This window comes from Lissotriton helveticus, chromosome 9, assembly GCF_964261635.1.
Source record: "Lissotriton helveticus chromosome 9, aLisHel1.1, whole genome shotgun sequence".
In the NCBI taxonomy this organism is placed as follows: domain Eukaryota; kingdom Metazoa; phylum Chordata; class Amphibia; order Caudata; family Salamandridae; genus Lissotriton; species Lissotriton helveticus.
The window spans coordinates 448,691,576-448,703,972 of record NC_136070.1 but is presented as its reverse complement, the minus strand read 5'-3'; positions in this window follow the sequence as shown (position 1 = coordinate 448,703,972).

Below are 12,397 nucleotides of genomic sequence, written 5' to 3'. Positions count from 1 at the left end.
GAGGAACTATATTACCCATCAACATATCTATGTCATCTAAATTCATAACACACGCATCAACTGTCTGAGACAACTCCTTGTAATAACCAGCAGGATTTTTACGGGGATCAGGTAAGGTCTGCTTAAGAGCCAAGACCTCTGCTATCTTCCAAGGAACATGTACCCACACTCGCTGAAAATGAGCTGGTACAGGCTGAATACCCAAATTAGCATTAGCAACAACTTCCTCTCTCCATACAGGAGGAACCTCTCTCATAGGATACTGCTTCACTTCCCTCCTAACAGCGGAATCAGGTTCGTACAATGTCTGAGGCGGAAGCCTAGATCTGAAAGCAAGTATCAACTCTACGGCGTCTGCAACATCAGACTCCACTATCGTCCCTTTAGCAAATTCTGACTGGACATCAAGCACTTCCTGCGGAATCGGACCCAACTCATTATTTTCCCATTCCTGACGAAGAAAAGTACACATTACGTCAAAAGCATACCTTTGCTTAGGTGTATCCCACTGAAAGAAAACATCCATAACGCTTGCAAATCATACCTAGAAGCATTTAAAACCCATCTACGAGCCAATAGATCCAACACTGTCCGCTCTTCCGAACTAGGAAGCTGACTACGACTCTGCTTATGTTCCAAAACAGGGGTCATATTCAGTGACCCAAACAGTGGAGACAAAAGATTAGCAACAGTCTCAGTCATTCGTTTTCGAGCAGAAGGAGAAGAAGTGGACATAAAGACAGGAGAATGAATGTTTTGAGGCAGGAGAGGTGTAGGGACAAAAGTAGCAGGAGTCGGAGATACAGAAAAGGAAGGCAAAGGAGTTTGAGGCAAGGCTGATGACAAAGCTGGCGACCCTAGAGGGGGCTGCACCGTAGGAGGGAGAACCATCTGTGAAGCAACGGGTGGCTGAACAACAGCAGGGGGCTGAACAACAAAGGGTGCAACAACCGGGGGTAATGGAGGTGCAGTAGCACCCTGCACATAAGGGGGTGGCAATCTCAATAAATGAGACATCAAAGGATCTTTTTTCGGGATCTTCAATCACTTTTGGAGGAGAAGGTGACAAGGCCGGATAACATTTATCGATGGCCATGCAACATTGTCTATCTGAGACTTCACTCGCACGCTCTTCTCCATCTTCCTTAAACTGCCTAGCAGCTTGTAGTACTGACATATTCTTATCTTTTCTATCTCTCTTTGCTTGCTTAATTTCTCGCTGTTTGGCTTCCTTACGCCAAAGGTGGAAAGAGTCAAACATCGCCGGCCGGGCCTTCTTCTTAAATAGCGCAACTTCCAAATTATCTAAAATATTTAATTCGAAACTACCATATTGGTGCCATCGTAAAACACCATCTTTCCTTGTATAGCGGATCCATATTTCGTTATAGGTAATAGGACCCACTCGTGTTTTGAATAGAGCTCATAAGTCGGAGTTCGAACCGGAGGTATCGGACACGAATCCTCCAATCGGGAATCCCTGTTGCAACCACAACTAAACCATTTCCTAATTTTGCTAAGACCAGGCATCTTATAGCTCACTAATCTAGCTTCAAACTTCAAGGGGTTATCAACTATCGATACACTTGTAAATATACGAGCCCCTCGGCTTCGAATATTGCAACAACCGAATCAAAACCAAGAAACAAAACAAAGTCATGGGAGCGACCCACTTATACTTAACCAAAATATCTGTCACGCCACCAGAAGACCGTCTATCGTCTCGCTCTACAAAGCATCAATCGAGGGTCCAAGACAGGGCGACAGTCAGGGCAGCAGTCCTTCGTAGTAGTCGGAAAGCGGGAAGCCTCGCAGAAAAGACCTTCGGTCCACGTTGACATGCAGGGGTCAATGAAGTGGCGCCCTTCCTCCAGAATTTCCTCACGTGGCTCCTCACGATCCTCGGGCTTGGACCGGTACCGCTGAAGTCGCCCAACATTGGGCGCCAACTGAAGAACTGGGTTTTTAGAACCCAGCGGCGCCAGGGGCACGCCCAAAGTCTTCGGATTCACCTGTCTTGGTATACAGAGACACGGAATACTTCTAGGTGGCGTCAGAGATCACATTTATTAGCTGCAGCTAGTAACAGTAATCCCAGCAATACAACACGGTGTACAACCCAGGAAACTACTCAATTTCGTAGAGCAAGACATCACTTTTTATCCATATTTTACTAATTATAAATGCTCACCCACTGTGACACATACTGACGAATGAAATACATTTTCCCACACATTATCACATTGCAAAAGCTCGATTTACATTGTACCAACCCACAAGTTAATTATTAGGAATGTCCCAAATTCAATTTCCACAAGCCGGACAAACCCATAATTGAAAGCACTACCCATGTAATGAAAAGTCGTAAGAAAAGAAACAATTCAGATGTTGAATAGGATAAGATATGTGCAAGGAAACTAAAGTTAACGATCTCCTGAACGTTGATTGGCACTCTCTGACAACGATCAGCTAGAGAAATTGGCCTCGCAAAAGGGTCAGTTTCAGGTGACGGGCTCAGCGTCCTGCAGTTCACTCAAAAGTCAGAAAAGGCCTAGTTAATGCGTACATGAACAACGAAGCCCATGCAACTTTGTTCGTTCGGTTACCTCCACGGCCTACGTGAGGGCAACACAAAATGGCGTCATGAACAACTCAAACAAAATGGAGTCTGGTCCCGAAAATCAGGGAACCTCAGCACGATGTAAGGGCGCTAAAGGCGCTCATGACAATGCATGCTGAAAATGTGTGTTTCAAGCAATGCGAGCTTGTTAGAATGCATGCTCATAACAATCTCTTCTCTCAAAACTATCTCGATGCTCGAAACAAATCTCTACCCTCAAATCAACCTCTATCCACAAAACAATATACGCTCAAAACATTCCCTACCTTCAAAGCAATCCTTACCCCCAAACAATGTGAGCACTAAACAATCTTTACCCTCAAACCAATGTGCACTCTAAACAATATCCTCAAAAGAAAATATGCCCTCAAAACAATCTCAGCCCTGTAATCTACACTATAAACAATCTATACCCTCAACAGTCCCTGTCCTCAAGACAATGTGCTCTCAACACAGTCTCTACCCTCAAAATGATGTGTGCTCAAACCATCTAGTGAAAAAAGTGCACTGAAAATAATTTTTATCCTCAAAGCAATGTGTCCCTACTGAGCTCAACGGGTCTACTTGGGCCCAACTTAAGATATACCATATAGCTGATGTGTTCAGGTGCATTCAGTCCATGAAATATTTCTCATGTTTACAACATGAATTCAACCTTCCTTCATCACAATTGGTCAGTTATACTCAACTTGCCTCTGCCCTTTCTCTAAGTGGGAGGCTAGCAGTATCATTTTCCAATTGCATGATACCTTCAAACTTGGAAACATTTCAAGGGTTCTGTTTTTGTACAACATGTTCTTCTTTTTTTATTCCTCATTTTCTATAGAAACTTCCAACAATTTAAAATCATGTGGTCAACACATGGGACACTACAGCAGAGCACTTAGGGATTCCCGCCTTAAATATAAATATTTCAAAATTTTGCAGGGTCGGACCTGGTCTCTGGCTAAATTACACTCGCCTAAACGTAGTCCTGACTCCTTCTGGTGGGGATTTTACTATTTTGGAGTACTAATGTAATACAAACACTTAATTCCTGGCTTGCAGATATGTTTGATGTGGCTCACTTTGAGAAAATTACTTATAAACTAAATGGCAATGTACATCAGTTTGATAATATAAGGGGTCCTTCTTATGTGTGCTCGTACTTCAGTGCCGATGGGTATCAATACCTCTGTTATATATTATATGCATTTATTTTTCTCTGTCTTGTAATCATTCTTTTACAATTTGATGTATCAAGTTATCCTCTTTGTACATTACTGAAGTACTTGTATTGTTTCTATGTATGGTGTTTAACTGTATTTGTGTTATCCCTGCTCATAATTCATATTGTATTCTTGGCATTTTACATTTTTGTGCAGATAAGTGAGTATTGATCATTGTTTGCTTACTATTGTTAAAAATGTAGTATCATTTTGAAATACAAAACAATGTTAAGTCAAAACACTCTATTCTCAAAAGCAATCCAAACGTCTCACACACTACAGCCACACTCTCGGGTAAGTTATATGAAAGAGTAAATTGTCCACACCAATAAACGTACCCAAAGCCTCCAAGCAGGGGATGTGAAGCTCCATCCCACATACACACAGTGCGCACAACCCCACACCCCGATACACACAGGGCACACAACCTCACACCCCACATACTCACAGTGCACTGAACCCCACACCCGCATACACACAGTGCACACAACCCCACACTCCGCTTACACACAGTGTACACAACCCCACAGCCCGGATACACACAGAGCACACCTCCCTGTCAGTGTACATGCTGTGTAGATAAAGAACACATGCTGGGTATTCGATCTACCCATGTGTCATCTATGCACTCAGACCAGGCGCGCAATACCCATTGGACTCACCGGGCTCCAGCCCCCCCGTGTGTGGCAGCCCGGGATGAGACAGATCCCGGGCACACACACAGCCACACCCGAACGTTTCACAGGTCTTTAAAAGACCATTTGAATGTTAATTAGGCCTTGCTGTTGTTTCACCCCTTGTTGGAGGCCCTGCAGCTACGCTCTGCCTACTGATTAAAGGTTCAGCCCCCCCCCGAAATTTTTTCTTAGGCCCCCCCCCCCGAAATTTGGCTCTAGTTGCCCTCTGACTCAGACTGCCCCCGGTCTCTCTGTCTCTTTCTCTGCCTCGCTGCCGGTTGCCTTTCGCATTATCTACGTGTCTGTCTGTCGCCTGTATTACGGCTTCCTGCCCACCATCTTGCCGGTGTAACACTTTGCAAAGGCTGGAAGTATGACTTCAGGGGCCAGTGATTTAAGGTCCTGCATCGGAGAAGCATTAATAACCCTATTTGCAAGGAGCCTCAACAAAGACTGAAGCCCTGACCCCATGTACCGAAGGGAAGGTCTCATTAGCAAAACACACAGCACAGCTGATCTGCGCGCCTCTCCTGCCACGTACATCTGAGGAAATGCTGGACACGAGCAGGCATCGAGGAGGCCAAGAACTGCAGGGGTAAGGCAGAGTTCAAGTCCGAGACTTGAAAACTGGGGTCACCTTTCCACAAACTAGTATTCGTGGTTTAATATTGGTCACAAAATTTAACCACACAATGCCATCAGACATATGTACACTCGAGGGCTACGCGATCAGCTTTATAATTTATGTATTCTTGGATTGTCCTATTTTTTTTTTACAGCCCTCAAAGTCAAGAATTTTTGCGCTATAATAACCTACTTCACAGGCCAACAGTAACCACGTAGATTTTCGGAACCCAGGTGGCTACAGGTGGCTACATTCCGACGCTACTTGCAAAATGAAGAGCTATTTGACACCAAACACTTGGGCCATCGCAGCAGAGTCTGAGAGTGCAGGCCGGCAAGAGAGGCCCATCGCTGGCCTTGGGGTGGGCTCTCTGTCTGTGCTCAGGGCGGTCTTCGCAGGGCCGAGGACCCCGCCTATCCTCACCAGGCCTCTAGTCTGCACTCAATGGTTCTGTGGACATTGCACATAAATAAACCGGACGGTTCCGAACACTAAGGAGAGACACTGATGTCGGCCCGGGGCTGCGAGGGCCATATACCGGCCTGAGGGGCGCTGGCCTACCCGGGCCTGAGGGGCATGGGCTCAAACTGGCATGGGGTTACGGGACAAACCTGGCATGATGGGTGCACTCACTGATGAGCGATTATAATTAATAAAAGCCCCGGGGTGGCAGTCCCCGGGGCTTGGGAGGGCTGTGGCGGCCCCCCACTCCCTGGGCCCCCGTAATTACATTAATGAATGCCGCAGGACTTGGCCCACCCCGGGGGATAAATAATAACGAAGAGCGGGAGCCCACCACAGGTCAGTGTAGTTTACTATAACATGGCTAGAGCACCGCTCCCACCATTCCATAGCAAACAGTGTGCTCTGCTTTGAGCAAGCAAGAGCATTTTGCTCTCACTTACTCAAAGCTGAATACTTTGCTTTTACACACAGGGAGCTGCTACATGTCAGCAACTCCCTGTGTGTAAAAACAATGCCAGCTCCCACAGGAGGCGGGGAGCTGGCATGAACCTCAGGGGCCTTCAGGCTCCCAAGCGGTACCCAATGATGTGGCCATGCCATGGGGGATTGGGCCCCCGGGGCCGAGATTGGCCTGGTGAAGGGGGCCATGTGGCTCCCCTTTAAAAAAACAAATAGATAAAAAAGGGGAAGCCCCGGGGAATGGGGTCCTCGGGGCCCAAAATAGTTGAGGGAAGGGGGGCCACGCTGCCTTCTTCCTAAAACAATTCCTAAGAAAAATTTAAAAGCTGGCAACTCACTAGAGGCCCCACCCCCTTTCTCCACTACTCCGCAAATGCACCTCTCAACAGGTTTGCAGAGTGGTGGAGAAAGGGGGCGTGGCCTTTGGCAATTTCTTAGCAATCCTGCTGTGTGTGGCTTACCGAGGTAACTGGAGGGCTAGTTGGCCACTAAGGACCCTCAAAAGCCAAGGTGATGTCATCCCCCAACTAGTAGTGCACCATGAGGTGTGTTTGCAGGGCCAAGAAGCCTTCCTGGGACCTCCTGTAAGTCCTAAACAGCCCCTTTCTCCACCACTCTGTAAAAGTGACTACTAGTTAAAAAAACATAGTAATTCATTGTACAAGCCAAAGGTTACAGGGTTGTTATCGTTAGGAATCAGCAATTAAAAATCTTAGAAATTCACTGAAAAAACCCAAAGGTTACAGGGACATTATAGTTAGGAAATGGAATTTAAAAATACTCAGACAGTCACTGAAAAAAACAAAGGTTACAGAGATGTGATAGTTAGGCTTAGGTTTCACTAATACAAAACCAGAGAAATTCATCAGTTATAGATAGTTGAGCTAACTGTAACACGTGCCACTGCACTGCACTGCTTATGACCTCACATATTACATCATCCTGACATGGTCAGTAACATCAGTGATGCTATCTCTAATGAAATCACTGATTAAATCATCTACAGAATCTCTTATGCCCCACTCACAACCCAATATACTTTCATACACCAACTCCAACTGCCATACTACCATTGTATAACCATTGCTGCCCCCATGCCAGTACTTACAAACCCAACATTCATAGGTCTACACACAAATCCCACACACTTCCACTCAGGCACCCGTACATCCACTCATACATCAACTCACTCACTAATACAGCCACTGATATATGACAGAAAAGCAGACATTTGAGGTGATCAGATCTAGAGTGTCGCTGGTGTTGAGGATGCTCTATACAAGAGCTGCTTTCCAACTATACGTGAGAATTGCTCAGAGTTCACTGCTTCCTTTTTGCATAATGTATGCATCGCTCTATGCCTGAAAGGGTATTGTTTGACCTAAACTGGGTGCTCCCTTGTGTCGGGACAAAGTAATACCGTTCTGAAGAGGTCTAATGCCAGTGAAACACGTGTCAGTGCTTGCTTTTTTAATTTCAAGATTGCTTTGTTGATATTTTACCAATTCAAAGCTGTAATACTGTGCCTGGAGTGGTAAAATGTGTTTGTCATTGTACAGCTCTACATGGACAGCACTGTGCTTAAAGACTTTGATAGAAAAGCAGACATTTGAGGTGAGCACATTTAGAGTGTTGCTGGTTTTGAGAGTGCTCTATACAGGAGCTGCATTCCACCAAAACTTGAGAACTACCCAGACTTCTCTGCTTTTTTTGCATACTGTATGTGTCACTTTATGCCTGAAAGGCTTTTGTTTTGACTTATATTGGGTGCTCCATTCTGTCTGGACAAAGCGATAGCACTCTGAAGAGCTCTAATGAGAGCGAAACACTTGTCAGGGGTTGATTTTATTAATGTCAAGTTTGCTTGGGTGGTATTTTACCAATCCAAAGCTGTAATACTGTGCCTGGAGTTGTTAAAGGCTTTGGCCATTTTACAGCTCAGACTGGATTGCACTGTGATAATCCCATGCTTAAAGTTTATGCTGTAGAAATGGCAAAAGACATGGGGCCATATGTATGAAGGTCACGATTTGCAATTCGGAATTAGCGATTTTTACCGAATCGCAGATTCAGAATCGCAAATCGATATGTATGAAAGAAATCGCAAATAAATAGCGATTCGGTAAAAATCACCATTTATCTGCGAGAATCCAAAAAGCGATTTCTTAAACCTGAAAATTCGCTAAATTGCGATTCCTTAACGGAAAAAAAACACAATTTAGCGAATTTCGCAAATCAGCCAATCGGAAACCTGGTGCAGTTTGATGACATCACTACCAGGAAGTGACTGACTACCCATGCTGCAACAGTGTTGCTGAGTGAGAGTCACAGTGAGGGAGAGTGAGAGATTGAACAGTGCTACAGTTACACCATGGCTGAAAGTGGCAAAATGGAAATGCCTGAAACACAGCAGCAGCAGCAGGAAGGAGAAAGTTCCAGAAAAAGAAAACAGAAGTTTTCTGAAGCAGACCTGGAGACACTGATACAGGAGATGGTGCCAAATCACGATTTGCTGTTTGGGAAGAGTTCCCTGAAGGTGCCAGAGACCCGGAAAAGACGCATTTGGGAAGCCATACAGGCAAAAGTGAATGCGCTGGGAGTGACACACCGGAGTGTGGATGTACTACGCAAGCGCTGGTACGACCTGCGCCAGTGCTCAAAAGAGAAGTTAGCTGCCAGGCTGGAGCAGTCACAGCACACGGGCGGAGGGACCTCAACTGTGCCGGACTCCACACCTCTGGAGGAACTTGTGGAGGGTACCCTGCTACCAGAGAGCTTGAGAGGCGTGGCTGACCTAGACAGCTCAGATCAACAAGCATCCAGACCAGGTAAGAAGCATGCCATCACACCCCAAACCCCACCCCCCACACCCCCCTGCAGCGACCTAGTGGGCTGGGAACCACATTTCATGCTAGAGCAGGTACACAGGCAGACACAGCAATGCATCCTGGGAGATGTAGTCACATGAAAATAAAAGTTGTGTTAACCAGCCACGCTAGGCAAATTTTGCATGTGCAGGTCAGGGAAGGGAAATGAAAAAGTAATGTAACCCCAAACTGTGAAATAATTTATTTTCACATTGCAAATGAGTACAGTTAATTAATGTGTGCTGTTCTGTCCACAGCACCACCAACTACACAGCCTACAGGCAGTGGAAGAGTGATGGAACCTCCAGACTCAGGAGACGCAGGGCAGGAGCTAGAAACAGATGGGTAGGGGAGCCCTGTCAATCCTCCGAAGAGACAGAGGAGGAACATAGTGAGGCCACTGCCACCAATGGAGGATGAGGCAGAGGACAGGAATAGTAATTTGCAGTCCGAAGACACACGGCCACAGCAAGAGTAAAGGCCACAAGACAGCCAAGGTCCACAAGTCACAGCTAGGCACAGACATCGCACGGCCAGCAGCTTCCGAGATCAGGCTGAAGAATCTGTGTTTGCCGGTTTGGAATTGATCATGCTACAGGTGCAGCGCCTGCAAGCAAAAAACATAAAGGCGTTACAGCGAGAGGTGAGGGCAGGGCTCAGTGGTATACAAGGCGAACTGAGGGGTGCCATGCATGCGCTTTGTGGAGAGCTGAGCGCAGAATGTGCTGCAAGGCGCAGAGAGCTGGAGTGCATGGACCGTTATACACGGCCATCAACCGCTTGGCCTCTGCCACTAATATCCAGACCAGGCACAGCATTGTGATGCAGCGGGAGATTTCACATGGCATACAGGACATTGCGACAGCGGTTGTGCAGGCAACATCTGCTCTTGACGAGCTGCGTGCCCTCCGCACTACAGGCCCTGGAGTACTGACTCCCAGTGAGGAGGACGCACAGTCAGTGCGGAGCAGTAACACCCCACCACCCATAATGGAGAGGCGCCATAGTGGCAGGAACAATAGACCTGCTACGCACAATTAGAATTAAGCGGTGCAGCACTAACAACCAGCAGGGGCCGCATTTTGTTTGCTTCGAGAGAGGTCAACTTGAGACCTGACTTTGCATTCACTCCAGGTTGAATTGTAGCACTGTGAGTTAAACATGTGCATGGTATTAGGAGTGTGAGTAGTTGGCAGGAGGGATGTGTGGCATCGTTTCTCCTGCAATTAAGGAATAAAAACACTGTCACACAAATTAGATTTGTCATTGTGTCATTATTTCTTACCTAGAAGTAGTTGCGCGTAATCTCATCACGCCTCTGACGGCCAGCTGCAGCACCAGCTACACCAGCTGCCATGCGTCCAGGTCCAGGCCCCTCCACGTCAGAGGATTCAGATTCGCTCAACTCCACTGGTGTGCCTTTCCTGGTAGCGATGTTGTGCAGCATGGCACATGCTACCACTATTTTGCAACATGTTTCAGGGCTGTATTGGAGTGCTCCTCCGCTTTTATGGATGCAGCAGAATCGGCTCTTCAGTATGCCAAAGGTTCGTTCAATGGTGCCTCTTTTAGAAATGTGTGCTCGGTTATATCGACGCTCCCCAGCATTAGCAGGATTGAGGTAGGGTGTCATGATGAAATCCCGGACTGCATAGGCACTGTCACCTGTGGGTTGAAATGTGAATGGTCAGTCACTGTAATGCACATGGTAGTCAGTAGGAATTTGCCCTATGTTCCAATGCATTTACCTAGTAGGTATCCCTCGCCAAAATCACCTCTTGAGAGTCTACGGTATAGCCCGCTGTGATGGAATATGAAAGTGTCATGTGTGCTGCCTGGATACTTTGCTACTATGTCAGTGATGATGTTTTTGGCATCACACACCACCTGTATGTTAAGTGAATGGTAGCATTTCCGGTTCCTGAATACGTACTCATTGTTTGAGGGGGGGATATTGCAATATGAGTCCCATCTACACATCCTATGACGTGGGGGAATCGGGCAATATTGTAAAAGTCCTGCTTGGTCTAGGCTAGCTCCTGTGGGGTGTTGGGGAAGTGAATGTGGCGTTGCATCCTCTGTGCCATGGCATCGAGGAACGCATGGAAAAATCGCGACAGGGCACTTTGTGACACCCCTCCTGCTGTGGCTATCACCCCCTGGAACCTACCTGAAGCAAGCAGGTGTAGTGAACACAGGACCTGGATGTGAGTGGGGATGGCTTGTGTCCTGCGTGTGGGGTGTTCAAGATAGGGTCTGAGTTCTTCAATTAAATCTGTAATACTGTCTTCCTCCAGTCTGTAGTGGGTGTAGATGTCCTCCTCAGTGCGCTGGTAGATGGTGATGCGTGCACGGAATATCCTCTCCTGGCATCTCCTCCTCTGCACAGCAGCTCTCAGTCTTCGCCTCCTCTCTATCACGTAGAGCCCAGACATTATGGAAAAAAGTCTGTTGCATTGTGGGCTTCCTTATATACTTTGCACCTGGTTACCACCTGCTCCCACTTGGTGGTAATTGCGATTTCCAAAATTGTGAATTTCGTGAATTCGCAAATTGCGAATTTTTGATACATATACCATGAGGCCATGTGTTGGGACACGCCCACTGAGGTGTTTGGATATATATATATATCCAAACACCTCAGGGGGCGTGTCCCAACACATGGCCTCATGGTATATGTAGTGTTCTGTCTTTCTCTAGTGAGTCGCCTGCCTCGGAGTCCTAATATTGTTCAATTAAACCACAGTGGGGTGTGCTTCATCACATCTCGACTTCGCAGCTGTCATCACCTTCCCACAATAGCTCCTTGCTCCCATACCGGTGGCGTTGTAAAGCGTCTCCGTGGTGGGCTGAGCCAGCCCCAGGGCTACCTCCGCGGCTCAGGCACGCCGCTCCAATCCAAACACAAATTTTGCCTGCGAAGTAGAGGAGCCCACGAGCAAGGTAAGGAATTCAGCTTTTATTCATTGTAGAAAGCATTGTGCGAAATGGATGCAAATACAGCAGCAGCTTCAAAAAGTCAGCCTGACGCGTTTCGTTTTCCAACTTTTTCAGAGGCACTGACTCAAATGCTCCCAGGCAAACATTTTCCAGGCAGCTACACAGTAATTTAACTCCCGCCTCAGTGGGCGTGTTCCAACACATGGCCTCATGGTATATGTAGTGTCCTGTCTTTCTCTAGTGAGTTGCCTGCCTCGGAGTCCTAATATTGTTCAATTAAACCACAGTGGGGTGTGCTTCATCACATCTCGACTACGCAGCTGTCATCGCCTTCCCACAATAGCTCCTTGCTCCCATACCGGTGGCGTTGTAAAGCGTCTCCGTGGTGGGCTGAAACAGACCCAGGGCTATCTCCATGGCTCAGGCATGCGGCTCAGCCACAGAGACGCTTTACAAGGCCAGTGTCGGTGTCAGAGTGCTTCTCGCTGCGTGGGCAGACTTGGAGCATAAGATATTGGCGGCAGCCCTGCCACCGA